Here is a 25,588-nt window from a genome sequence, read left to right as displayed (position 1 = left end):
AACTCATACAGTAGTTTTATTCATGAAAGCAAACCAGTAAATACAAGCCAACTATTTATTTTCTCCCTCACTGTGACAGTGAGTAATTAGTAAATTTAATGACTTGTTTCATGTAAAAGTGACACAATACCATATTGTAGCCTTTTGCTTTTCATGGTTATATAAATATTTATCCTGTTTAGTATACTGTGATGTTAAGTATTTTACACATTACCTAGAATTATTACTTTTGTTCCGTAATTGAGATTTTCCTAGAACCTGTTTGTTGGAAATTTATGATTTTATGAAGAGCATTTCAAACTTAAATTCCCTGCAAGACTACCTGCATACACACACAGTTCTGGATATTAACCCTCTGCTGTCAGTAGTATGGATTTCCACAAGTCTCACGTGCTAGTACTATAATGCATTTGTACTTTGGTTGAAAAATACAAACACGCAGCACTGAAGGGTTAATATGGAAAGAAGTCTATATTGCAAAGGGACTAGCCCAATACCAGCAATTCCTTTTGCTGCATTCTCTTAACTGTGACTTTGCTGTAGCTGTGGAAAACAAAAACAAAAAAACAAACAAACAAACAAAAAAGCAACACATGGTTGGCATATAGAAGCTATGAGACTTCTCAGATGATCTTCAATTTGTTTATTTGTTTTTACAGAAAGGAACAAACCAGAAAATCTATAGTCTGAAACTATTCTGGACTATGTATTCCCATGCCAATGAAAGTCTATTTGATAATAATATTCATTAAAGTTCAGCAATTTGATCAAGATTATGATCCAATCACTGAACTCAGAGGAAGGGGGGAAGCTAGGCATGTGCAGGCATTTTTTTTAAAGCACAGAAGTAAGGGTGTGACATATCAGCAAACATAGACATTAGAAAAGTAACACTAATAACTGAGCTGAAGTAATACACTGATTTAAGTCAACTGAGATAATCCAGTGTGCTAGATTGTAAGCACAGAATTTTAGAGAAGATTCCAGCATCGGATTTAAGCTTTTAATATTCCACTGCCACTTTTCGTTTTAACATAACTACTGAATTAATGCAAAGTTAAAAGTATTTCCAATTTCTTCTTTCAAGTGTAATTTGAGAGCCATCTAGGTTGGCAATACAGATTTACTTTTAATTGAAGTGTTTTAACAAGGAAAGGTATTTTTATTCTGTAGTACAGAATACAGAAATCTAGAAACAAGTTTTCCCTTTGACATACTATCCAAAGACAACTCAGTGACGGAGCATTGGTATAGTCCCAAGTCAGAGAATTTGAGAACAACTCATTGAGTACGTTTGTTACAACAACTGTATTCATAAAAATTCTTTGCCAAAAAATCTGATAGAGACAGCTCAAATCAGAGATAAGCTGTTTTATAAAATGTAGGGTACTTTTTACCAAAGTGAAATCTGCACACAAGGGACCTGTCAAACATGCAATTATTTTTTAAAGCATCTTAGCTGTATCTGAAGTTATACATGGCATTTTAAACTAGTCATTTTATTATTAAGACCATGCTTGGGCTCCACATTATATAGTGTCTGATGCACTGCTGAAACACTGAAACAGAATGCTTACCCGATAAACATCTTCAAGACATAACAGCTAACTTGTTAACAGCTCACAGACCATTAAAAACGATAATTTAGTAGTGTCTGTTGTAAGAATGAAAGGTAGCAATTCAAGACTAAAATTCTGGCCACAGATCTGGATATCTTCAGCATTGCCTAAGATTTAAGGTATTCTCTGCTGCTATAAATACAAAAAAGGAGTAACATGAGGAAAGTCACAGCCATCACATCATAGAGCAAATGTTAGAACAATTTTTCTATCTCCTTATTCGCTGGACCTTTCACTCACGTATCAAATATCTGGAAGTGCTTGTATCATCTTTTTGGAGTCTGACTCAGATGTTTTAGTAGTGTATACTTCTAAAAAAACAAAAGGTTTAGAAAATTTGGTTGTAAGAGGTGTTTTGGTTTTAAGAGGTGTCCAGCCTCTTCCCATATTTAATAGCTGTATATATATTTAATAGCTGTATAAAGCAACAATACTGAGCAGTCACATTTATTGGCAGAGAACTGCATAGAAAAAGCAGCTTTTCTTAACTGAAATTGTCTACAGCTTACAGGCTTGATATAATTTAGCTCGATAGATTATTCTATTCAGTTAGAGAAATTCAGGTATTTTTAAAATGGCAAAAGTGATCTGCTTCTGTGAACAAGTACCATTTTATCACAGTCACTCTATTACTACTGGGATTATTATCTGGCATAGAAACAGCTCCACTCTTGAGCTAATTAGGAGTTCTCTAACAAAGCAGAAGGGTTTTTTTACAAGGAAAATTCCAACCAAGTTTTCATGGGTACATACTAGAAAGCTTTCACCGGAAAAAATATTGTGGGTTTTTGAGCACAAGGGTCTTAGTTTCAGGGTTCAAGGCAGTGCTCAGATCTGAACCTTTAGCAGGTGACAACCAGTCACAGGTTATCTGCTGTGCTAGAGTAAGTTTCACAACTTCTGTTCTCCTATTAGTTGGAATTACTAAAATGTACATATAGAATCTGAATTAATAGGAACTATCACCCACAACAGTCTAGTTAAGTACTTTAATCAGCAGATGAAAATTATTTCCCCCCAACTCAGAATACATATACAGACTTATTTCAAACAAATAACACTAGTTTACTCCCAAAAACTTAAATACAGTTTTCCAATAAAGTTTTTCAATTTGAAGGCTCCATACAGGCTACATCAAGACATGGGCAAGGCCATGTGTTACTTTGTGACAAAAAATCCACAATCCAGTGTATGACATGCAAATTTGTGAAGTGTTCCATATTTTTTGGCCCGTTAGTTTGACTTCAGCGCCAGGGAAGCTCATGAAGCAGATTCTTAAGTGTCATCATGCGGCACTTACAGGGCAACCAGGTGATCAGACCCAGTCAGCATGGGTTTATGAAAGGCAGGTCCTGCTTGACGAACCTGATCTCTCCTTCTATGACCAAGTGACACACTTGGTGGATGAGGGGAAGGCTGTAGAGGCAGTCTACCTTGACTCCAGTAAGGCTTTTGACACCATTTCCCACAGTATTCTCCTGAAGAAACTGGCTGCTCATGGCTTGGACTGGCGTACACTTCGTTGGGTTAGAAACTGGCTGGGTAGCTGGGCCCAGAGAGTCATGGTGAATGGAGTTAAATCCAGTTGGAGGCCGGTCACTAGTGGCATCCCCCAGGGCTCAGTACTGGGGCCAGTTCTCTTCAATATATTTGTTGATGATCTGGATGAGGGGATTGAGTGCACCCTCAGTAAGTTTGCAGACGACACCAAGTTAGGTGCGTGTGTCGATCTGCTCGAGGGAAGGAAGGCTCTGCAGGAGGATCTGGATAGGCTGGACCGATGGGCTGAGGTCAACTGTATGAAGTTCAACAAGGCCAAGTGCCGGGTTCTGCACCTGGGGCACAACAACCCCAAGCAGCGCTACAGGCTGGGAGATGAGTGGTTGGAAAGCTGCCTGGCAGAGAAGGACCTGGGAGTACTGGTTGATAGTCGGCTGAATATGAGCCAGCAGTGTGCTCAGGTGGCCAAGAAGGCCAACAGCAACCTGGCTTGGATCAGAAACAGTATGGCCAGCAGGTTTGGGAGGTGATTGTCCCCCTGTACTTGGCTCTGGTGAGGCCGCACCTCGAGTACTGTGTTCAGTTTTAGGCCCCTCACTACAAGAAGGACAGGGAGGTGCTTGAGCAAGCCCAGAGAAGGCCAACAAAGCCAGTGAGGGGTCTGGAGAATAAGTCACCAAATCAAAGTCATCTAGGTTGGAAGAGACCTCCAAGATCACCTAGTCCAACCTCTGACTTAACACTAACAAGTCCTCCACTAAACCGTATCACTAAGCTCTAAATCTAAACGTCTATTAAAGACCTCCAGGGATGGTGACTGAACCACTTCCCTGGGCAGTCCATTCCAATGCTTAACAACCCTTTCAGTAAAGAAGTTCTTCCTAATATCCAACCTAAACCTCCCCTGGCGCAACTTTAGCCCATTCCCCCTCGTCCTGTCACCAGGCACGTGGGAGAATAGACCAACCCCCACCTCGCTACAGCCTCCTTTCAGGTACCTGTAGAGAGCGATGAGGTCTCCCCTGAGCCTCCTCTTCTCCAGGCTGAACAACCCCAGCTCCCTCAGCTGCTTCTTGTAAGACTTTAGGTACCTGAAAGGAGGCTGTAGCGAGGTGGGGGTTGGTCTATTCTCCCACGTGCCTGGTGACAGGACGAGGGGGAATGGGCTAAAGTTGCGCCAGGGGAGGTTTAGGTTGGATATTAGGAAGAACTTCTTTACTGAAAGGGTTGTTAAGCACTGGAATGGACTGCCCAGGGAAGTGGTTCAGTCACCATCCCTGGAGGTCTTTAATAGACGTTTAGATTTAGAGCTTAGTGATACGGTTTAGTGGAGGACTTGTTAGTGTTAAGTCAGAGGTTGGACTAGGTGATCTTGGAGGTCTCTTCCAACCTAGATGATTCTGTGATTCTGTATTATACATATATTTAAGAACCAAAGTGATAAAGCTTAGTGGTACAATACATGAAGAAAAGATGAAATGCGGATGAATCTCCAGAGCAGTTCATGCTGATCACTCAGTGCTCTCTGGTAGTTTCAATGCTCAGATTATATGCACACGCCAGTAAGGAATAAAGCTCTTCCCAAAATTCCCTGAACAGGCAAAAGACAAGAATACACAATCCAACTAAGCTTCTGATGCCCTGGAATTTCCAAAAATGGCCTCCATCACACATCACTTTTTTTCCCCAGAACTGCAGACTTCCAGCATATGTGAAACTGAAAATAGTATCTTCACTTTATCCTCAGTGCAGTATTAAGCATTTCCAAGTTGAAAATTGACCTCTGGGATAACGCAAAAATGAAAACAGTGATGGGGCATTTAGATTCCCAGAATTTCTCATTCCATTACAGTGAAACAATGCAACTTGTTACAAGCCTTAAGGGACAAACAAAAAAATCTTCTTGATACAAGAAAATAGAAAGAAAATGTAAAATGGTAGGAGCCTACCTATCTCACTTCATTTTACAAGTTTGCTTTCCTTTTAACATGTACAAGCAAGCCTTATGAAACTACCACCTGCTTTTCAAAATTCATCCTCAAGATCAATGCAGCATTTTACAAAACATCATCAGTAACTCTTCAAGACGCAACTTAAATGAGTCAGGAATTTGACTATTGTTTAAAAGAAAAAAACTTGTACAGCGCATTTTATACAAAGAAGTTCAAGTTTTCTATACGGTATGAATAATCAAAGTAGTAAGACTTTAGCTGCATTCCTGAATTACAGGATCTAATTAAATCAGGAAAGTTACATGATTTGAGTACTTGAGACTTTAAGATATTACCTTTACCAATTTATTAGGATCCTGTCCAACACTCTGCCTAATTAAGAGCTCACCATTTATAGTTCTAGATTATCTAATTCTAGATTAAATAAATTTATCAGCTATATCATGCCAACCAAAACCAAAAATAATACAAATAGATCAGACAACAGCAACTAGCATAACAGGACACTTGGTTCCCAAGCAAGGCTGGAAAAGTAACCATGATGAAAAGTAACAGGTGATGACAAGAAAAAGAACAGGCTGTTCATCTAATGCTTGTTCATCCTACAGAAGCCCACCATCTTATATTCTTGACTTGTTACAAGGTTTGCACCTAAAGGTGAAGAGTTACTCTGTGAATATCTGCCTGCCCATATCTTCCTCTCCTGTTTGTGCACACAAGTTTGGACAGAAATCAAACTGACTCCTCATGCCACAGCAGCACCCTGTTCAGTTCAAGGTTCTGCTATAAACTCGCAACAGAAAGCCAGTCTGCACAGCTAGTGTTTCCAGAGAACACAGGTCTCCCTTTTCTTAAAGGGGGAACCATCTAGACATAATTTACAAGTATTTATGATCCACCCAAATGACACATTTTGCTATTTCATTGTATTTGAATAGTGTCAGTAAAGTAAAGAAGTCTTACAACACTAAATACTAGAAGGACAAAGTCCTCAAATCCCCCTTCACAATGTCAAGAGCAGAGACTGTTAGATTGTTTGAAGAATGATTGTGACCAATCTCACAAATAAAACCTCTTGTGCCAGATAAAGATGCAAGGGACGCCTGGACTTCTTGAAGATGTAGAAATCTACTCTTTCCAGGAAAAAATAGGGTGAAATGGAATGTTGTTTAGTATCTGTAGAGAAGTTTGTAACTGCATTGTTTTGAGGATCTAACTTCTAAGATGAACTCGCTTGAGTAACAGATTTGCCTGAATTCCTGCAGGAGATCCCACACCCATTGTTACAGTGCAAGGAGCAGACAGCAGGAAAGAAAATGCGGAGTTTGGATGGGGGTACATTAACTGCTCTGTACAGCTGAGGGTAAAACCAGCCATTTACTGATGTAATTCCTCCCCCCCCCCAATGCACATACCTTTTCTAATAAAGAATTTTTCTGAAAACTAACAAGTGTGCTAGATTTCACTTTTTATGCAAGGTGAACATTTTTTTTAAACTGGATTTTGATATAATTTAAATACAAATGCCTAATTGTTTCTAAACAATTATACAATTCAAGACAACTGAAGCTCTTAAAAATTAGTTTAATTACAGCAGACTTAAGTTTGCAAATAACAGACTAGTGATTGCTACATATTTGAAAGGTGGTAAGGAGCCCTTGAACTCAAGGAAGCTGGCAGCTCAACACCTAGGATAGCTTTATTGAATTCCCTCACAACAGCAGCCTCTTCACCAGGTGCACAGAGAATATTTTCTTCACCTGAACATGACTTGTTAAATTCAATAACAAGTTCTTTAGGAGCTCAGGGTGACTCTGGAAAACTTGTTTTTCTTCCAGGTTTTGTGTTCAATCTAAAATATGAATAAAGAGACCTGCATTCACTTTCTGGCAGGAACATTTCCACTTGGAACACCATAAAGCCACCACTGATGTAGACGACGAAGCAGGATATGGAAGAAGCCCCCATGCCCACTACACTTAAAAACACTGGTGATCACCTTATAGGCAGTACCTTTCCTTTCTGCTTTCAGTTGGAGCTCAGCTCCTGAGCTGGAAACTGCATTTTCACTCCTCTACCCCCAGGAGAGTTAAAATTGCTCTAAGTAAAAGGACTTCCAATTGTTGTTTAATTGGAATTTAGTCCAGGTTGGCCCAAGTCACAGGAAAATATAATAGAGTAAACAAGCAGAAAACTACTAGTTCACAGCACTGTATAAATACACATATACAAACCACATACATACACAGGTTTTTGTATAGGCTTTGCTAATTAACTCATTTTCTTAAAAAGTATGGGAATACAAAAAAATCAAGGTTAAGTATTTGACGAAAATCAAGAGCCTTTCATTGTATGATTGAAACTGGTTTGGCTCAACATGCACCCTAGTTTTTAAGGAACAGAGATTCTGATTTCCACCATTCACATAAGGAGAAAATGTACAGACAGAACAAGATCTCTAAACATTTATTTGTAAGAAAGTACATCCATAAACAAAGCTACTTTTGCCCAATAATAACCCTCATTCACTACAACTAAGTTATTTTCGCATGGAAAATCTTTGAAGGAAAGAAGCATTTAGGTCACACAGGAACAAATTCAGTTCTAAGGGATTTCAGCATAGTATTCAAATGAAAAAATTGAACGCTTTGCACAAAAATGAGCTACATAACACCCAATAAAGAAAAAACTACACTAAGCCAGAATTAATGCTATATTGTGGGAAAGTATTAAAATGAAGGAAGCCTTCAACACTTTCTGGAAAGCCACAGATTGTCTTGAAAATTAAAATAAATGTACTTTCACTGATTCATGAATCTATGTTTAAGTGATTACTGTATAATAGATGTAACAAAGCTGTAGCAAACATACTTTGCATTTCTATTCTTTTCATTACACTGCAGATCACTTTTTTTAAGCCACTATTTCAAAAACCCCACAATAAGCGATTCATCTGAAACGTTCACCTTCAGCATTAAAGTATCAAAAAAATGAGAGCTCAAATAATTGCAAAAAGATTTGCTGATGCTTTTCTAGTTCCATTTACCCAGGTCAGCTAACACATTGTTTTAAGGTTGGTCATTTTTGCTTGACAAACTAACAAATCTGGAAAAAAACTATAAAAACCCTGGAAATAGAAAAATAAAAATGCCAGTCTGAAAATGTCAAAGCAGCATTAGCACAAGTCTCCCACAGTGGCCCTACTGTACTATTTCTAGTGGAATTTGGCATTTCTCTAGAGCAAGTCAATAACAGGAACTCAATCATAAATGCCCTGGTTTCCGGTAAGTACAGTAGTCTCAGCTGCACAGCCTAATGAGGCAGGAGCACTGGAGTTTAAATAACAGCTGGTGGAGAAGTCCAGAGAAGGTTAAAAGTTTGTGTTTGTGTGTTTTTAGTAAAAACTATCATTTCTTTGTTAAAGAAAAAAACTCTCTCAACATTAACTTACTGAAGATGCAGCTCTACAACAAATTCTCATAGTTGGAGCACCATGTACCTAGTGCAAGTTACCACACTACCCTGAACATATTTAACTAGTGTTGAAAATTGCTAGTTTTTCAAGTTAGAAACTGAAAAGAGTCAGTTTTTCATTAACCTAAAGAGGTTGTTTCTTTTTAAAGGTTATTTCTTAACATTTTATCTCTATAATACTCCCTTTTAACTCTTAACTGCATTTTCACATGGTTCATAAGGTTGTTTCGTCATAGGATTTCTCTCAGAAGCAATCAGCTAACATTCATAGAATAAGTATTGTTGAGGGAACACTAATACATAAGTCACTGTTTGTGCACTGTATGTGTAAGAATCACTTAAGACCTAAATTAAGAAAGTCTTTACATGAATTTGTTTGTACAAAAAAGTTTGCTATGAATCTAAATTCATAGGTTTGATTCCTATTAAGTGAAAAATATTTTTATAAACAGAAATTTGGGATTTTAAGATGTCATCTTTTAATTACAGTTAAAGTACTGAGATCATTTCCTACGAACAGGCTGCTGAAGTTTTAGTTTAGTGGAGAGTTTTCAATCTCAAATTGAGAATCAAGATTTAGAGTGAAGGTCTTTTCTGTAGTTAAACAAAGTCTTATTCATATCCAACATACTGCAGTCACTTGATTCAACATTATAAATCTACAGGCAGTTTCTGAACACCATCAAAACTGATTAGACACCTATACGCACACCTCATTTCATTTAGTGTAGAAACGCCTGTAGCAGTTCAGAGCTCTCAAGCATTTGTGGCTAAAATCTGCACTTAAAGCAAAGCTTTTGACTGACATCATTCTGATTAGAGTACAAGATCTCCGGTGCACATTTGTCAATCTGCAATTATCACAGAGAAGGGCTCAAATCTCAGCCTCCATCTACACACTAATGGTGAAATAACCAACCACATATGCCAAATTTAATCTATAAAAGTAAGACTTCATTTTATCACTACGCTGACAAACTGTCACTTGAACCAGATGTTGGTATCACCAATAAGGACACCAAAGTCTGTACCTCCCCCAGCCTCTCACTTTACATTGATAGAGTAGCCAAAGTGGAGCAACACATACACTTCTGTCATGGAAAGTTTTTTGACCAGCTTTTGCATTGGACATTTGTCTCTTCAGTGCACTGGAGCAAATCATCATCTCTTTAATCCAACACCACTGTGTTCTACAACCCCAAGGGGAAGAGACACCCGAAGATGACATTCAAGGGAGAAAGAACTTTCAGATCATCCCCAAAAATCAGGACTGTTTCTCTGACTAGAGCTCTCCAGGCATCTTAAAGAAAAGTTTGCCAGAAGCTATGTTTATTCCCCAGAAAATGAATGAGAGGAAAGCACATGCACCAAGACACATTAAATGCCTGCCTCATTGCTGACAGAAAGATGAACAAAGGAACCAGCAAGCTGAGCAAAAGAGTCTCAGCTGGATTCAATATCCACCTTATTGAGAAAGTCATTCCTTCCTCTTTCCCTTTCTTTCCTTTCTAGCTCAACTGCAGGCAGTCAGAAAAGGTCCTCAACCTCTGGGAAGAGATAAAGAAAGGGAATTGCAGCATCTTTCTACTCACACTTTCTATTCATTACATTGCTCACATTTCTTCCCAAAGAGCTCCTGCTGAGCTACTCACCCACGATCAGCACCAAGTACAGCAGTTCCAGCACCCCTGCAGTGTTCCTGCTGCTTCACACTGACGTGGTTCTTCCACATTTCCTTCTCTCAGGGAGGAATAGGATGGACAGAAGTTAGAGAACTGAATCTGGCCCACACACCACATGAAATGCAGCAGCCCATTAAGCACAGTACAGAGGTACATTATTTTGCAGAGTTTTTTTTATAATTATGTACAAACAACTTTGAAGAATAACACCTGATTGCCTGTTCAGCTAATAATTTATTTTTCAAGGGTCACTTCCAGATTGAATTACATCTAAACTGAAGACTATGCTCCATGCTGACAATATGCAATAGTTGATTTTGTATTCTGCAAGTTGAAAAATATTTACAGAAGACCCACAGGAACAGTAGCAAACACATAAGGCACTTGGGAGGAACCCAACATTTCCAGCACATTTCTGTTCAAAACTGAAAAAGGTCACTACTAAGAACCCCAAAACATAAGAGGACTGTCATTGTACTGCAGCACAAAGACCATATTTGGCATAATACATTGACACAAAACAGAAGGTTATCATCATAGCATGTGGCATTTACAGAGCTTGTGTACTTCAACTGCGACAAACAATCCCTATTTCTTTTTTAAGTACAGAAATAGGGGTCAGTCATTGTTTTTAGCAATTAAAAAATGTCAAAAGCTGTTACTCAGAAATCAATGAGTCCTATGAACAGCCTACCCCAGACAGCTTTGATTGCAAGCCTGTTGCTCCATTTTTTAACTATGGTCAACACAGAGCATTTAATAGCTGCAGTCAGTCATGGCAGGTCAAGAGCAAAATGCTGCCCAACTTCCCTCACCAACATCCACAGCTCTACTGACATCTCATGCTCTGGGACCTTGGATCAACAGCAGCAAAACAGGTAGTTAAAACGAATAAAAGGACCATCTATTGTGCTATTTAGCACTGGACAACAGATTTATCAGGCGTACTGTATAAAGCACTCAAGGATGAATTAAGAGAACAGATTGCTTCTGCATAAGCGTAGAAAGTTTGCATTTAAGGACAAGGTGTTTTAAAACATTTCAATAAAAATGGCTATAGTTTTGCCTGTTTTCCCCCTACAAGAATGTACAAAAACTGAAGCATTAGCTGATAAGGACCTGGGTGGGAAATGCAGGGAAATACCGCATCCTTTCCAACAAGGAGTCCTCATCTCTGCCACGGCATTTCTATGCTGGACACATCACATATAAGACTTGGACAGTCATTAATGACGCCTTCCTCATTTTCCAAAAGGCATTAGGTGAGATCTTCAGGGACACCCCTAACTCATTAAGATTCTGAACACGCCAAAGCAACAGCTACAGGAACCTTGCTCTTAGTGTACTAAGCACCTTCAAAAAAACATGAGGAAACTTAACTTTTGTTAACTGAGGTTCAAAAACCTCAGTATAGAGTCACACTTTTGACACAAAAGGGCTGCCCGCTGCATCCCATGCAAGAAGACATGTGACTACAAGGCAAGTCAGATCAGCTCAACAATCCAGTGAAAACCTCTCTCTCCACTAGCTTTTTATCAGTTTGCTGATCTGACTTCCCTCTACAAGACTCAAGGCCTTCCCCTCACAGCTTCCTCCCTATCCAGGCCCCCTCTTACTGCTTACCTAAATCTCAGCTGCAGGATGTTCCAATTCCAAACCGGTACCCAGTCTCCCAGGCTTACTTCCTTCATGTGCCCTTTCCCAGTTTCTCCTTACGAGCCCTTCACCCACCTCTGACACCATCCATCCCTTTCCCAAACTCTTGCTGCAGCCCCATTGCTCAGCCCAAATCAGCCGTAGTGCCCCTCATCACAGCTCTCCTGACTGCCCCTGCTCCATTTCACTGGCACCCAGTGCCAAGCTTCTTGCCCAGCTGCTTGTTCAGCACGATTTTAATCATCCACCTCAGCAGATGACCCCTGCCTCAGTTCTATTTCAAAGCTTCCAGTCCCCGTTTCTCTTCTCCTGTATAATGCTGACCTACTCCTAACAGTCTTCATTTAGGATTACAGCACAGTTCTTCTACGCCTCTTGATCCAAACTACCTAGAACACAAACCAAAAGAGAGGTACCATCAGATTTCATTCTGGTTCCCCAGCCTCATCCTATCTCACTGAAGAAGAAAAGCCCTGTCAAGCCTCAAATACAACAGTCTGGAAAATACTTCACAAGCCCACAGGGATGCTGAGTCTAGCAAAATAAAAAGCTGTAAGGACTGGAACATGGCCAGCATGAAGAAAAACCTCAGAAGTCAGACAGGCAACACCATGAAGTCCCTATTTGACTCCAAGAAGGGTCATTTTCAAAAGAGTTTATTAACATAGTCCAGAGAGAAAAGCCCTTATCTCAAAAAAGAACTTGAGACTGTGCTCCAAACTACTGACCCTACCCCAAAGTGGTAAGATCATGCAACCCTTTAAAACTTCTCCCTCCTCCTCACACTTGATTTTTCGTTACAGTTGGCTCATTTGGACTGAAAAGTTATGGAACAGATGGCTGTAGGAAATTTTAGGATCAACCGGAGAAGCCTGGCAAGAGACAAAGGCGGCAAAACACAAGTCTTCAGGAGAAAGTTTCTGCAAGCCTAAGAAGCAGTGCTACCAAGCTCACCCATTTCAGCAGTAGCAGAACCCTACAGAAGACAATTGATGTTCTACAGACACCGTATTAACTTACTTGCAGCTTTCTTCCCTGAAGGACTGATTGAGCCATCAGCAATTCAAGATGATTTAGTGATGGATGGTAAGAAAAATTCCCACACAATAGCAATAATTAACTTAAAAATAACTTAGCAAATATCATGTACTCTCCAGCAGTTTCCTCTAGATCTGCTAAATTGACATACTACTTTACCTTGTTTTCCCTATCCTTGATTGTCCTGCCAGTTACCCATAAGCAAACTTTTCTCACTGACACTGGAACAGAAAACCAGCTCAGTTTATATAGGGAATCTGAAAGTATATACGCTACTACTACAAAACTTGAAATAAATCAAATGCTTAAGAAAGGTAAAAACACTCCCAGACATGTGTAAAAACACAAGGACTCCATCCTATTCCTATTAAAAGATTATTTCCTTCCTATTCCTATTAAAGTTGATTTCCTTCTCAAAAAAAATGAAACCAAGATCTTTGTCAAGACAACAGAACAAGAATCTTTAACATATATTTTCCACAGGAACCAAAGTGAATATATTTTTTGCCAAAAAACAGAAACACATACTTGTATTCTTCGTCAGCATCCAAGATTCTTAAAAAAGGCTGCCACTAAGCCAAAGCAATACATTCCTTCTGCAGCAACTTATTTTGTATCCCAGTGAACAAGCTTATGCACAAAGTTTTCAAAGGTAACATTCAGAAAACGACTTGAAGTATTCTTTCAAGATAATTTTGACTGGATAAAAATATTAGCACCTCCTGAAGCTACCTTTTGATGCAACAGTTCTACAGTTTCTTCTGCATGGAAGAAGTATGTAAATCTCTACACATCTGGACAACACTAAGTCCCAAATAAAAAATAATGAAACTGTTGTTTGCCAACTTTGTGGCTTTTTTCAGGCATATGAAAAACTTAAGTCTGGGAATAAACTGGCAATTTCTCAAGTCCCTGAGAAGGACAGATAGAAGTATCATGAATTACTTTGCTCATTACCCAGCACTACATCACAGCATAGCATGCCAGCTGTGACACAGTGAAACACTGTTTAGAAAGACATGCTTCATAATTCTGTATCCGGACAGAACACTGCTCATTGAGGAATTTTTCTCCCTTCCCACTCAAATTTGGGAAATTAAGGTGCTGACATCAGCTCTAAAGTCAGCCATCAGTTTGAAAGCTTGAAAAGGGTGGGGGGAAAAAAACAGTGGCAGCTGTAGCTGCCAGTGACAGCAATTCTGAGAGGGATTTTCTTAATAATCTAAAACCAACACCACAGGAGGTAGGCAGCTAATGGTCATGTAACAAAGCTCAAAATAGAAAAGACCCAATGGGAAAAGAGACCCAAGAGTAAGGTCGAGAAAGTTAAGATACCAGAAAGACAATTTCTTACTGCTTACACATGCATCCTTCTACCTATGATAAAAATTTCAGGTTTAGGAATGACCAATACCATTCTGCAAGCACAGCCATGCATCCAGAGAGCACGTTGGGAAATGCATTTATCAGAGTACTGCCTTCAGCTAGGGTAAGGAGCACGGCTGCTCTTTAGAAGCCCACTCTCAAATCAAGGAGCAGACAAAAGAAAATCACTTTGAGCAAACAATTTCTTTCATATCAAAGCATATTATATCATTTCTCACTGACTAGGGCTTTGGTTTTTGGTGGCTGAAACCAACTACTAAACAAGAAAGTTAATAGCTACTTGATTCTCTTTTATTAGTAAACCGCTATGCCACTCTTTCCCTTAGGCAAAGTGCAGATCTTCCAAGTTGGTCAGCCTTGCTCTGGTGACTATAGGAAGGCAGTCTCTGCCTCTAGGTGGAGAGCTTTCCTCTGCCACTACTGCACAGCCCCGCACGCTGCAGCTGGGATAGGAGGGAGAGAACTACTACTGTAGCGTCAGTCTGTCACGGTACAATTCTCCATTAAGTATCCACGCTGGTCCACGCTGCAGAGAAAAATCACCATACATGAGCGGAGGTAACACCAGCATAGAATGAAATTCTACAGAGCAGAACAGCCTTTATGGGATTTCTAGGTCACAAGCCTCCTGATCCACTCAGGGAAAAGAGGGAAGCAGCATCATGTTCTGTTCAGAACAGGGCTGTTTTCAGGTTTTGAATTTGGACTTTCTTCATTTCCCTGAACCATTCTGCTTTCCCCCACCTCAGCAACAATTTATCTCCTTGCTCATATCACCACACACGCACACAGTTTCTTCACTAATCACAAAGATCAGACAAAGCAAACAAAAATTTCTATGCCCATCTCAAACTTCAATGTGTTTGGCAGCAATTTTAGCTAATAGAGAAAGTAGTATAGGGCTGACTTAGTCCTCTCCAAATTTTCTCCCCAAGAGGCCTGGACACCTTTCACAGATGTCCAGAAGAACAGCACTCCTTGATAATGCTTAGTGCTTCAGGTATCTTTTCTGTCTATGTAAGGTCCCATTACTTAACTAAGCAATAATATTAATCACTAGACTTTTCACCTAATATTTGTATCCTGTCATGAGGAATTCACAGGAAATAGTTGAAAGGTAGAAGCTTAAAGAGAAGTCAGGCACAGTTGAAGTACTAAGAATGATTGTTTTAGTTGATTTGGTTGTCAAGAAATCAAGAATCACGTCAGAATTTGTTTCAACAGCCACTGATAACTTTAAGCAATCTGTCATTTTTCACCTTTAACCATTATTTCAAGATTAGTAAGTTTACTCATACACACACACACCCACTGCCTAGGCAAAGAAATTCATTTATTTAAACTCAGGAGCAGGCTTGCTTGAAAAAATAAAATCTTTGTGAAGTGCATAGTTTCGCTCTCCCATTGAAATGGGCCACCCCATCTTTAAACTTCAATCTTCTTGACAGCAGAGGAGTTGGTCTTTGCTGGGCTAGGCAGCAGTAATGTGAACTGGAAGGCAGCAAGACCAGAAACTTCACCTTTACAGTTTTTCCTTCTCTTTCTCTTCTGTTGTTCCCTCCCCAACATCATTTTTCCATTGAATAAGTCAGCCTTTTTTTCCATGTAATTAATGAACTAAGTGTGGCTAAATGTATTAACAAAGATGGCAGTATGCTAAGAGTGTTAATTCTGCTAGTCTAGTCTCCACGCTATTTAAGCCATTCCTCCTATAAAGTCTCTTAAAAATCTAGGAAATTTCAGCTAGATGGAGTTCAAATAATTCATTACCCAAACTGTTTAAAGGTGCAACTATACCCATGCATGCTACAGTATCCAACACATCTTTGAAGTCTATAGTAAAGCATTATCATTTGCAAATAAGTCTCACATGTGTTTTACAGATGTCAACAAGCTCAGGTACAGACTGAGGAGAAAAGGAAATGCATTGGTACCACACCACTTCTGCTAGCCATGTTTCAACAGCAGTCCCAAGGAGGTTATAACCAGAGTTGAACAAAGATTTGTTTGCTTTATAGGTGCCAGGAGCCACACAGAAAGTTGCTCAGTGCTGAAACAAGTAACTTACTTCAGTTTCTCCAGAGGTCAAGATAGCTATGTATTATTGCATTAATCAGCACTACCTGAAAAAGGCAATGCACCAACGCTCAATTAATTTAAATTCAGGCTCATTGATAACCATAGGAGTAAGCACAGTTTTCTAGTTCATTTTATAGAGAGTGTTTCACCAAGCTGTCTGAGGAGTGACTATACCCACCTAAATTATTCCAAATTCAAGCTACATACACAGTCACTCCTTTGTTCTCCCAACACCACTACATAAACCAGAACCAAGAGGGAGCAATAGAAAGTCTTGCAACAGGAACTCTGCTTTTGCATTCAGTCATCCATTCTGTTAAAAGTGCACGACATTGTCAGTATATATGCCCAGCAATAGCCAAGGAAAATCTTTACTACTTTATTCTGTTCAGTTTTCCCTGATGGTGTTAGAAGCATATAGGCTTTTTTCCTCAGAGATCTGCTGTTCCCTCAATGCTGGTAATACTGTAGCTAACTCTCAAGATCTCCTGCCGAGTATCAATGGCACACCAGTAAAACTAGAGAAATCAGTACTTTTCCAAGGAGACTGACAATGGAAACATCAGATCAAGTGAGGCTGCCCATTATCACAAGCAAGCCAGGTTTTCTACTTTTCCCTACCAGAACGCTGCACTTCAAGAATTAAAAGTAATGAAGATTTTCAACATATGGATTTTTATGACTGAAAACCTCAAAAGGAAAAAAAAAGTCAAAAGGTGTCTCTGCAAAAATTAATCCTGGAATTAACATGATTCATTTGAAAACTTACCAAATGTTGTCTTCTAAGAGTTATTATACCTGAACACCTGTAAGGAGCCAGCTATTAATAGCACCAATGAAACTGTCATACAAAAACAAAGAAGTGCTACTTGTGGCACTATGATTCAGGTTGTGTCAGCAGTTTGATTTTCATGACTTTAACACCCAGCTGTGAAAACTGCCTTCAGTAGAACCAAGCATATTATGCCTCTATCCATGGGGAGCAACATTTCTGTTTTCACTGGGTAAAAATGCAAGAGTCAATTTTAATACATAATATCTGGATAATAAGATCCAAAATTTGCAAGTCGCTTTTGGATATGATCATTGCCAAACAGGACTACACCTTAAAAAAACAGTTTAGTAAATACTGCAAGGCAAACACAGTGGAGTGCAAGAAATGGGGAAATAGGAAATAAGAATGTGTGATTTCCTATTTTGGCATATGTACTTCAAGAATTAGAGGTATACCAAAGAAACCGCATGCTAATAAAGAATTCACAGCTATGAATCTTTGTAACTTGGACACCGTGCGTGCTTTAACACAAAATAGCAGTAACAGATTTATTTTTGAGAAGACATCACTTGAGATTCTTCAAGCAAGGAAATGTATAAGTAACTAAGCACTGAGTGACTAGTCCTGTGCAAAGTCAGAAGGACCACTCAGGCTGCCACTGGACTTGTGTCTGTTGTACACAACAATGAACAAGTGGAGCTTTTCAATTAACCACATCAGGGATATAATGGAGAGATCCTGCAATGAAAGAGAACCTTCTTTTAAATAAAACGGTACTGAGAAACTCACAACAGAATGAAACTAGACTCCATAAAGGCTTTTTCCTAGTATAGTTTGATGCATTGGGCATATTACAAGAATTTGGGATTTTATTCTACTTAATAGCCAAGTTTAATTATGATGAACACTACATCCTAGCTTAGAAGGTTAGCACCACTAACTGTGAGGAAAAGCAGTAATGTCTTAGCTATGTTCAGTAATATATGGCAATTTACTTAATTAAACACTGAATTTTAATAATGTGGTTTCCTACCTGCCTCTCATTATATCTAAATACATACCAGAGCTATGTTTTAAGCTTAAATACATAATGCCAAAGAGAGTACAGCCTTACTGTAAAGGTAGGAACAATAGAGTAGCTTTTCCTCCAGGTCTTTTGTATATCTTTCCTTTTCCCATATTAAAATGAAGCTTCTTTTCAGAGGAAGACGGGGAACTAGGAAGATTTAAAGGCAATGCACTTTATTCCATAGATTTACAAACCTTTCTCTCATCCATCTGTCCCAGACATACTAGAGGGAAAGCTGAAGGTACAAAATACTAAACTAAATAAAAACTTTCTGAACTACTAGACTAATCTCAAACCTCTCTCTAAGCCATACTGACAGAGAAGTGTTGATAACTAGCCAAGTACACTCCTATAAGATCAAATCCTTTTAATGAGAGCAATTAGAAATCCATCAAAACCACATTCATTGAAACTCAAGAACTGGTCAGGATCAAGCCACTATTATTTTGCTCAGCATATCAAAATCACTCAAAAGATTTTAGACCTTCCTTAAGGAGGTGGGCTTGTACTTCCTTCAGAAGGATTCTCTAATTGATTTTTGGCCACCCTTTCCCTTTTCCTACCATCTAGAGCTATAAATTGGCCCCATCCTGTCCTTCAACACACACAGGCCATATGGTAGATGCCAATATTTGTAAGTAGTTATAGGAACATTTTATGAGGGGAATATGGACAGACTTTAGCTTACATTGAAATGCCGCAGCCTCAGTAAACCAATAGACAGAAATGCCTGAATTCTCCAGAGGGTTTTGGAAGCAAAACCATTACATTTTTGGCTAAGCGCATGGTTTAAGATGAAAGTTACAGTACACATATATAGATACTCAGATAGAGTATATATATATAGATAGAGTTATTTATATATATATATATATAGTTATATAGATAGATAGATAGAGTATATATATACTCAGATAGAGTAACATGAGACAATGAGGCCAGGTAAGGTGGAAGTCAAACACATCGGATGGTTCCTTAAACAGAAAGACTAGAAGGTCAGTCTTCAAACAAAAATCGGAGGGTCAGGGATGGAGAGAAGGTCAGCAGTGGCAGAGTTGCAGTGGTATGTGGAGAGCACTTAGGAAACTGCCAGTAACTTGGGAGCACTGTCCCTCTCCTGATCAACTCCAAAGCAGCAGTCCCACAAGAACAGTATCTTTAAAAGAGGGACTGAGTGTTTTTACACTGTGTATACACACATTCACTGTATAAGCTCTCCTTAAGAGAAGAAAAGAGACTACAAGTGAAACTCATATTTGCTTATCCTATAGAGTGCTTCGAATAAAATAAGTGCTTCCTCATTACAGAACGAAGTGCTATGTGGGGCAATACAAGCATAAACTCCATCAGGTGGTCGCCCTGAGCACCTTTCACAGTCAGCAGAGCAAACATCCGTATAGCCGATACAAGTTACAGCACAACTCTTCTTATCCTGAGGTAGGAACATGCACTTGACCAAACAAGCCTGCACTCTGAACTTAATCAGCTAGATGACTCTCACTCACCTAAACAGCTGCCTAGAAACTTGCTGAGATGTAGACATGTAAGCAAGGAGGTTCCCACTTGAAGTGACAGAATCCATCCACTAGTAACACAAGCTCGTACGAAGGAAACGAAATAGCTTCAATTAATTAGTGCAAGTTCACCAACAGGTTTCTGTAAATCACACAAAGTATTTCCAACAGAAACTCAGCCTACTTAACCGGTGTCAAAAGCAAGCTGTACGTCCACCTCTGCAAATGCCAGCTACAACATTTAATGATTGGGAGGTTGTCTATTATTTCAAATAGATGTGGACTCTCATATTTCACTCTTTAGACACCATGTTAAGAAAAATATTTATGAATCAGCAATAACTTAAACCATTATTTTACAGTTTTCAGTTTTATCAAAATAAATACAGTATTATTGCTCAGGGAATTTTAGTACTGTAAAGGCTCCGGATGCTTTCTATTTGCCAAGTCCATGTTATGCTTCCCTTTAACTGATCAAGGTAACAGATAGCTGTGATATACTGGAGGTGATAAGGACTATCTGCATGCATGTGGCAAAGCTGAACTGGACTGCAAGAGGAATAAGCAGCATCTTCCCATCTAAGTGTTACCTCCCAAAATAAAGAAAGTCCAGTTTTTCATACTGTTTAAAAAGCAGCACAATAGACAGTGTAATGATTTGAAATTCTATCCACAATTCCTAAATTTAAAAAAATCATAATGTTTCTGCAATGTTGTTTTTTCACACCATGACATTCTGCAAAAGTACAAGAATATTAATAAAAACACAGCAAATATTAGAGACAGTAGTAAGACTCCTATTTCATTCTTTAATAATGAAAAACTTGCAAATTAGTGAAAAAATCCTCTCTCGTTCTAATCGTAAGTTTCCAAATGAGAAAAAGGATTGGAAGAGTTGCACTGTGTTTTATAATAGAAAAGGCTGCAATAAGAACATGGGAATGTAAACTTCTTAAATTTCCTACAATGACCTGATATGCATTAAATAGAAATCAAATACATGAAGCAAAACCACATAGCCACAGATGCAGGAACAGCTATGAGTATGACTATTTCCCTAAAATGGGCTGGAAAGGGCATAAACTGAAGTTTAGCTCTTAGTCTTTGTGACTTCCTTGCCTTCTCATCTTCAAGAAGAGTTCTGCAACTATTTCAGCTTCAATAATAAAAAGATATATGCTACTGAGTCTGCAGATCTACAACAGCAGAGCCTTTGCAGCTGTTCAAAGGCCAGTCATTCTGAAACTGCTCTTTCCCTCTCTAGTATTGCTGCAAGCACAGTGGGAGGAGGTGAGGACATGATAAAAAACATCAACTTGTAAGCAATAGAGACTGCCAAGTTCCACCAGTGCAGACCAGGCTTGGGGCTCAGCAGAACAACACTTGATCAGGAACAGCCAGTTCAACTTCAGTAAAGAGGCTCCTTGGCTGTGTCTTCTTAAGCATTCCCACGAAACACATCTCACAAACCTACTGGTACAGGCACACCATCTATAAGATGAAAGAATATAGACTTCTGTATGCAAATCTGAAGTCTTCTGTGTCCCTTTTATACTGCACATCTATAGAGTTGTAATGATATTCTACTTTCAGAAGCAAAACAGCATGCTAAGTTTTGGCACGAATATTTTGACAGACTACTACCTTATAATCATGGGAAAAATTACACTGACATGAAAACCACAATTATTTAGTTGTACGAAATCCAGAAGACTTTGCCAGAAATTTCAGCATCTGAAATAACAGCCTTCTCCACATCAATGCTTATGCTTTTAGAGAGCTGTATCTATGACAAAGGTAGCAAGTATACCAGCAAAAGAAAGAGTAGCTGTTCATCCATCTAAAAAAGAAACAGCAACTAAAATGATGTTATAGATCACCACCAGCATCACTGCTGAAGCCTGATAGTGCTAATGCATCTAAGGAGATCCCACCTGCATGAAGTGTTTAGAAAGAGGCACACCCACTTCCTACCATAGGATGCCTGCAATTTGACAAGTAGCAGCCTAAACAGCCAGATGGTGTGTCCCAGTTCCAGAATAGCACCAGCCACTTACAGAGAGGGACTACAGGAGCAGTCAGAAGGGATTGCAACGTATCAGACTAGAAACAAAAAAGTCATTAGCAGTGTGCATATATAGGAACAGTCAGAAGCACTCCCTGCCTGATTTGGGACTTTCTTCTCTTCTACACATACATATTGTTCTATATACCTTAGGAAAGGCTCATTTACCATTTCATGAGTGGGAAATATGTTCAAGCTACTTCTGGCATAGGTCCATAAATTAAGTCTGAGTAATAATCTCCTATTTTCAAGTTGCTACCTTTTTTTTTTTTTTGACTTGGGGCTTTTTTTTGTTTGTTTGCTTGGTTTTTTTGGCTGTATGTTTTTAAGGCTTCCCATACAGTTTGGTGACATACCGCCTCAAAATACTTTCAAATACATAAGAACAGAAGAACAGACAGTATACCTGGCAGTGCATCTCTCAGCCACATGCTTTTGCACCATCCTGAAAGGTGGAAGTTTACAGATTGAGCATTATGTATATCACATACAAAACGTTATCTCCTCTAACATGAACAATGAAAAAGCCAAGAGGCACGTCTTTAATAGCTATGCAGGTGTCAGATACAAAGCAGAGACACAGTATCTTGTCATTACAACAAAAGCACCTGAATAGACTTTCAAAAAGACAATTCCCCCCTGCAAACCCACATTAGATTATATGACAGACTGTAAGAATTCCCCTTAGAGAGGAATTCTCAAGCAGCAGTAAGTGGGTCAAATGACAGCTAAAACCAGAAAGCTTTCATAGAAAGGTGACTATCTTACCACATTTAAGAGACAGCTTTTTCCAGAGCAAGCATATTTTCTTCCTATTATTTCACATATGTTCAGTTATAGTAATCATAGCACCGACTAGTTTATCTTCTAGGAAACTTTCCAAAAAACAAAGATCTGCAGCATCCCACACCCAAGGCAAGTAATTTTTGTAGCTGACATACCTGTTGGATCACTGTATTTTACTGATCATCAGTACAAAGCTGTTGTGATACCATCAACTTTTATCTGACTGATTTGACTGTCTGATGCAAGCTGTACCATTACTCAATGCAATAGAGTTGTCTCCCGGTAGTGAGAAATGCTATTCAGCGGAACCTGTCACTGAACAGATTCCAACTAGATAAAAGTCAGACACATCCTTAGACAATTTGCTTCCTGTCAGATGACATTTGAGTTGCAAAGCAAAACTGTCTCCCATTCTGTTTTTTTCGCTGTCTTAAAAAAATGGACAAAAACTCTTGAAGAAAGCCTGACTTAGGTATACTACTTGCGTGCATTTGTGAACAAACAAGAGTTGTTACAACATTTATATTGCATGTGAAGAAGTTTAATTGCTTAAGAACACATAAAAGGCATAGATGACAAGAGACAATACAGCTTACATCAAGTTGTTTGTCAGGCTTTACAAAAGCTTCAGTATGGATTTAGATTGTGAAAACTGCACACCCTAGAAACAAAAAAAAGAACAGTAAGAACTTTCTAATAACAGTTAGAAGGCAGACAGGAGAATTCCACTCTTCTTTCTCACCATCCTATAACTTTCCTTTGTTATTTTACAACAGTATTATAACAGTATTTTAGACAGAATGGGCTCATACACAATAAGAACCCAAAGGAATTCCTTAACTGAGGTACTAAAAAAAATAAAAATCGGTGCATTCATATGAGGTGAGAAACATTAAGAAAAAGCTTTTATTTTGCTCATTTGGCTAAAAAGCAACCAAAGTAGCAAGAAGAGATTTAGAGCAAGATAATATGCATTTTTGAGAAAAAGTTAGACACCTACCATTACATCAACATTCTCTCACATCATTGTTCACCTGCTGGTTTAAGGGAATGATGCTTTCTAAAACAAGCCTGAGTTATAATGCAACAGCATAGAAAGGGAAGCAGAGCTGGCAAGTTTGTAAGAACAGATAACTTAGTCAGGATTCATGTCCAGACTCAAATGCCTAAAGAAGCTGGGATAAAGGTGTGAGAAATTGTCAAGAGAGAAAGTACTTCATGCCTCACCGACAGAGCATTATATCAAAGAATAAATAAAAGCACAGGTAAACATAAAGAAACTCAGACTCAGTCACAGCACTCTTCAGAGAAATAAGATGTGGAAAACAGAACTAACACTAGGATGAATACCAGCATCATAATTGCACTGAAAAACCTTTTGCGAAGCTTTCTTGGATCACAGGAATCAGATCGGTAACCTTTCTGTTCTTCACACAGTCCTCCACAGCAGGCAGTACTTCATTTTCTTTGTCCTCCTGCATAGCTACCTGTTTTCTAGGAAATAGACTCCCTTCTGCAGAAAGCTCAACAGCTAAAATAATGTGAAAGAGGCAATCAGAGGAGAAACAAGACCAAAGCTTAGTGGGAGAGCATTATATCACAGGAAGAAGGGAATTATCTCTTCACTTTGGATTGGCTGTAGGTATATAGTGAAAGAGATGCTTGAACCCTAAAATTTTAGAAAATACAGTAATACAGGAACTGTTTACATTGATGGTCACCTGTCTTTATCTAAAAAAGTGAAATAAAGAAACTAAGAAATCCATATGCTCCTGGTAATGGGATATGCTGCTCTCCTCGTCAGTCTGGCCAGCAGTGGCAATAGCTCCCCATGGCTATCCACATCATAAACCTTCATGAGAAACACTGCTTAGCACAAGTCAGCTTCCCAAACACAGATTAGGTACTATGCCTCTATCTTTTTCATATCTTTGCACAGTTAGAATATACTTTAACACTGTAAAATACTGAAAACATTCCAGAAAATTTATCTACTTTTCTATCAGGTACATATTACTATATGCAGTAACTTATAATTCACTTGCTGTTGACAATGTTTTACAGTCCATGTCCTGTGCACATCCTGTTCAAACACAAGAAATTGGATTGCCTCCACTGGTCCTTGAATCAACACCTGTGATCTGTGCTGCTTTACCAGGACTTCCCTCTCCAGTAATCAGCCAGAGAATAGACTTTATAGCAGCCATAAACACTGAGCAAACTGCACAAAGATGAAAAGAAAAAGTTAACACCTCAAGACAGGTGTACGAACTAACCCTGTATCAGCTATGCTTCATCATGAAAGTGTTGTAGCTCACCTGTCTCAAACACCGCCCCCCCCCCCCCCCCCCCGGAACTGCATTACACATTGTTGCAGGTAATGGTATACAGCTGGGCTCCTCTGAGCAGGCACAGACAGCACCTTTTGGACTCTCAGCTCTTGGAGAAGATAAAAGCCAGTCTGCATAGAGTTGTGGAGCATGAAACAGCTGAAAGATAGTAAAGCAGAAGACCATTTAATTGTAATTGCCTTGGATAACAAGTCAATGCATTAGGTGAATTACAGCAACTGGTAGTCCTCCTCCCTTCAAAGGAAGGGCTGAGAGAAAGAAATTCTGGCATATTTTCTAAAATAGGGCGTGTGCTTTCAGATAGTATTCTAGCCTCCTGTTTCACTGTTTGACGTTTTCCAAGACCATTTTTTCTAGAGTTTTGGGTGAAACATAATGGCAACACTTTATATAATTCCAGGTATTTCATTTTAATTTAGGTAAGCTTGGGTTTCACCCCACAGACATTCATGTGCTGCAAAACTTCACTAGGCACTTATAACACCTTCTTGTCAGAATGTGGGTGTTCAACTTCTGTTCAACTTATGGTGGTTTTACAGAATCACTTAAGTTGGCATCAGAAGGGACAGACCTCTAGATCACAGTCCTAGATCCATGAACAAGCCAGGATGAACTAGAGCAGGTTGCTCAGGGCCATATCCA

The 25,588-nt window shown here is 39.0% G+C and overlaps 1 protein-coding gene and 1 long non-coding RNA gene across 3 annotated transcripts in view; both read right to left on the bottom strand.

Moving 5' to 3' along the window:
• The window catches only part of GMDS (GDP-mannose 4,6-dehydratase), a 413,573-nt gene that overhangs the window by 382,291 nt on the left and 5,694 nt on the right, over positions 1 to 25,588 (bottom strand). The window lies entirely within an intron of this gene.
• Positions 20,962 to 25,258, bottom strand: LOC121065277. Its single transcript, XR_005816966.1, has 5 exons — positions 24,914 to 25,258; positions 23,971 to 24,816; positions 23,192 to 23,256; positions 22,216 to 22,254; positions 20,962 to 21,235 (listed from the first exon to the last, which is right to left on the bottom strand). It is a non-coding gene; the product is annotated as an uncharacterized LOC121065277 (long non-coding RNA).

The sequence above is a fragment of the Cygnus olor genome, chromosome 2 (genome assembly GCF_009769625.2).
Source record: "Cygnus olor isolate bCygOlo1 chromosome 2, bCygOlo1.pri.v2, whole genome shotgun sequence".
Lineage (NCBI taxonomy): Eukaryota > Metazoa > Chordata > Aves > Anseriformes > Anatidae > Cygnus > Cygnus olor.
This window is presented reverse-complemented; position numbering and strand designations above follow the sequence as displayed.